Below are 4,511 nucleotides of genomic sequence, written 5' to 3' on the forward strand. Positions count from 1 at the left end.
GAAACAGCGTCAGAGTTCTGTTTAGGTGATGCTCCTCATTCACAACCATTTCCAAGTCCGGTTGCAAATGACTCGCCTCCAATTTCTACCGTGAGTTTTATAAGCTTCTCTAATATTTTCTCAATTGAATATACAGTATACTAAGTTTATATGTCTAGGTTTTCTTATGAAATTTATTTTTACTGTCCAAAGAGGCTTCTACTCAAACACCAGAGGCACATTGTTGTAAGAAATTGGCAAACGCAAACAGGCAGCTCCGAAATAAAATCATTGATTTAAAAAAGAAAATGGAAGAAAAGAATAGTAAGTTTAACGACAAAAACGTTCCATTTTAATTAATAAAAATAAACAGTATTCTGATCATTTTTTTCATCAATCAGTGAGTAAAAAAGATATGAAGACCATAACGATTTGTAAACTTTTCGAGGGTGTTAGAAAAATGCAAAAAATGAATTAGTCTAATTTTTACAGATAGTTTAGACGACAGTATGTCCAAAATAGCCTCCATGGAAGAAAAAATTGATGCTCTACAAGATGGTGAGCATGGCAGCTCTAGTGAAGAAGAAATGGATATTACTGAGGAACCTGGGTTATCTGAAGTATCATCTCCCGAGCAGCTTGTTTTCTGGAGCTGATTCTACAGAAACCGAAACAGATTTATCTGATTTAGACTTGTCCTCTGATGATGAGGAGCAATCAGAAACTATAAAGTAAGCAGTTGGCATAGAACTTATTGAGGGCAAATTTTTGGTTAACTGGAGGAAGGTTTGAATTTTGGAACAAGACGCCTGTTCTGGCGTTAACTCCGGCGCACGTGCCAGTCTTTAATATAGAGCTTCTGAACATAAACAATACAGTTCATATTCGCATTTAGATGTCTTGCGAACCTAAATGTTCGATCGCGAAATTCAAAAGGACATCGTACTTTAAAAAGTATAGAAGTTCAATTGTTCAAACATGTAAATAAACCGCATGATATATTCGCTTTGTCTTACACTTTGCCTTTGGAATTCGCGTTTATATAGTTATAATAAATCTTCAATCCTGTGCAAACTACGACTAGTCAAAGCGCCCATACACGACCACATCATCTTGTTAAACGGCGAAATAGCAGCGATATTACTAAAATAGGACCAGAATCTACATGTATTAAATATATTCTTACCCCAATTCAATCTAAACTTAGTCGAAAAGCATGAAAAGAACGGTTTATTTGTTGCTCTTGGAGGAATTGCCGTATCATGCGAGCGAAATCGAATCGCGCATCGGAAAATTAGCCAAAGCTGTGCACCACAACTCTTGGCAGATAAGACTGGGACGTAGATAAATACGGTTACATACACATTTTAAATACTACAATGTTTCGCGCCATTCAGACTTGCGACGACGAAAAATAAAAAAAAAAAAAAAAACAACAAAACAAAACCGAGGCGAATTTTCAACTCCGTCGCTGACGCCGGAGTAATTATTAGTTCTAAATTCAAACCCCTTGAAGAAATGAAAATTCTCCCAACATTGTTTTCTTTTGCTTATAGCACAACAAGTAATCCTGGAAATCTACGCAGTGAACCAAAGTTTATTGTGTTCTTGTCTCAATTGTTACTTCTGTTCAACATTCGTCCGCAATGTAAATCAGTAAAGCCAACAATTGAGACAACTTCTGTTGGTACTATGGTGAAGGTGACAACAAAATGCTTCAATCCCCATTGTGCTAAACCAGAAAATACTTGGAAAAGTTAGCCTCAAATGACTGGGACTAAAATGGCAGCAGCAAACTTCCTTCTTTGTTTTTCTACCTTGGTATCTGGTGCTTCGCCATCTAAAATTCTGCTGGTATTCAGGAATATGGGACTTGCATGCTTCACCTTGAAGACTTATAACATACATCAATCTGTAAGTACTAATAAGTCATTCTGTTATGCACAAGTCACCAATTTCCTGGACAATTGGGAGGATTTATAATGTAAATTATATCATTTCTTCTTTATAACAGAAAAAACTGTTTCCCACCATCCATTTGTATTGGAAGAAATATCGAGATGACCTCACCTCAAAGCTTAAAGATGCAGGGAAGTGTTTGACTATGGCTGGTGATGGTTGGCATGATAGTATGGGCCACAGTGCTAAATACTGTGCCTATACAATCTTTTGTTGCACTGTTCCTTATATCATCGATTTTTCATTAGTTCAGGTAGGCTTCATGCTTCTTGCTTACTATGGCTGAATACCATGCTTGTGGTCAAATTGATTTGTCTGAATTGTACATGGATTTATATAGGGATTACCTATAACTAGTCATCCTTAGTAATTGACATAAATATCATTTAACTCTGATAGAGAAATGTAGCAGGAAGCAGCCAGGCAATGGAGATGTTGGCTTTCAAGGAGTGCATTGAAAAGCTTCTTGTTAGTGGGCTACTTTGGGATACCTTCATCACAGACCGGCACACATCTATTGCAAAGTATATGCGAGAAAGCCTTGGCAATATTAAGCATTACTTTGATCTTTGGCATCTTAAAAAGAGTTGAGTATATATTTGAGTAACTTGACATCTAGAAAATATTATTGTGACACTGATTTTCAATATTGGTTGATTTTACTGTATACATCTCACACAAACTGAAGTTGTAATAAGCCAGCAGAAAAACTTTTATTGTTTTGTAGAAATACACACAGTTCTGAAAAAAATCAGTAAGGAAAAAGAGTGTGAAGAAATAGTGGGATGGATAAAGCCATGTGAAAATCATCTGATGTGGAGTGCAACATCTACCCCATCAGGTGATGGTGAATTGATATGGGCCAAGTTTGAGTTATTCTTGTCCCATATAGTCAACAAGCACTCAAACCTTCCTAATGGCATATTCAATAAATGTGCTCATGAAGAAGCTATATCTGACAGGCAGTGGCTTGAAGAAGGTATTCATGCTGTCTATACCTCTTATGTACATTTATTTAAAGTATAACCCCTGTTATACATCAAGAGTATTTTCTCACTGAAATTTTTATTTATAATTTGTAGATATGGTGGTATATGAGAAAGTGTGCAAGAGTTTGAAGAAGAAAGCACTGGTAAAAGGCATAAAGAAGGCTTCCCCAATTGCCCAAACAAGTTGCCTTGAGGGCTTCCATTCTGTGGTCAACCAGTTTGTCCCCAAAATGATTCATTATTCATACCCAGGAATGTATTGCAGGTACAGATAACATTACCACCAAAGCCTATAATTATAATGGAACTAGTTATCGTCTGAATTATAGTGGTGATGAGTAGAACTACCAATAATTTCAGTGCTCTTTTAATATTTTGTTATTTAGACATGTGCTAGCAGCAGTGCATTTCAACCTTAATCTCAATAGAGAAAACAAGAAAAATGCAGATAGTAGTGATCAAATAAAAGTTGTTTACCCAAAGTTTAAAAATGGGGAAGCTACTGTGCGCAATGTCAAAGTGAAGCCTAAATATGGTATGTGTATGCTTATTATATTTTTTAATGCCCAATTGTGTTAATAATTATCACTTTACTCCATCTTCAGACTATGTTGATGAAATCATGAACATGTTTATTGAAGTCCAGAAAAGCAAGAAACTAAAGGAAGCTAGAAAGGAGCTGGAAATCATGACACCAGCTCCAATGAACACTATGCTTCAAAAACAGCCGAGGTGTGAAGCAACAGCAGCACGGGAGAAGAGAAAATCAATGGTTGTGCAAGAGGTTCTAAGGACTATTCAAGGTATATCACTTTTAGGAATCTATATGTAGATTTTCATATTGAGATTGGAAACCCAGCTCGCCCCATTATGATTGTGTTTTACCAGCACTAACAACAAGCAATCTTAGTCCACCTTGAAAAAGTGGTGGGTTTTAATGAGTTTAATGTTTGTTTTAGTGAATGCAGAGACAGAAACCTCAGCAAGGAATCCCAGCCATTAAAGCGTTGCAGAACATGCAGAAATCCCATGAAAGGACATAAATATGTAAAGATTGCCCAAAAAATATGCAGACCTGATTTTTTAAATAAATATCTATATTTATACAAGCTTTTGAATAATTATAAATACTTAATTAATCATCCATGTCATCATCCTGGAAACCAACAAAATGCTCTTTACTGTCCTTTGGTTGAAATTTAGATCTTATTGCATGATATGCACATGCAGGAAGAGGAATTCGCATTTTTCCAACACGGTCATACACAAGATGAATAAACTAGTGGTATGCTACACTTCTCATGAACCTACAGATATAAAAAAATAGGATCACATTAACCATAATTTACATTTATTTTGCTTGACCTTTACCTAATAATGCTAGCACCAAAGGAATGGTATATAAGTAAAATATTACTTACGCCTCCTCTGACCAGTTTGTCATAACACTGCCTATCGATTGTTCTGTACTTTGATGCTGATAACCTTAATGACCATCTATCGAGGCAAACAGTGGAAAATGCCGGATGTAGTGTAATACACTCTGGGGCAGTAGACATGTCTTGAATTACCCATTCGTCTGAC

General features: G+C 36.1%; 1 pseudogene; it reads left to right on the top strand.

Moving 5' to 3' along the window:
- The first annotated feature begins 224 nt into the window (after window positions 1-224).
- LOC114526548 lies at window positions 225-4,144 on the top strand (annotated as a pseudogene).
- The last annotated feature ends 367 nt before the right edge of the window (window positions 4,145-4,511 follow it).

Source organism: Dendronephthya gigantea, unplaced genomic scaffold (genome assembly GCF_004324835.1).
Source record: "Dendronephthya gigantea isolate DGI-Jeju-01 unplaced genomic scaffold, DenGig_1.0 000039F, whole genome shotgun sequence".
Taxonomy (NCBI): Eukaryota; Metazoa; Cnidaria; class Anthozoa; order Malacalcyonacea; family Nephtheidae; genus Dendronephthya; species Dendronephthya gigantea.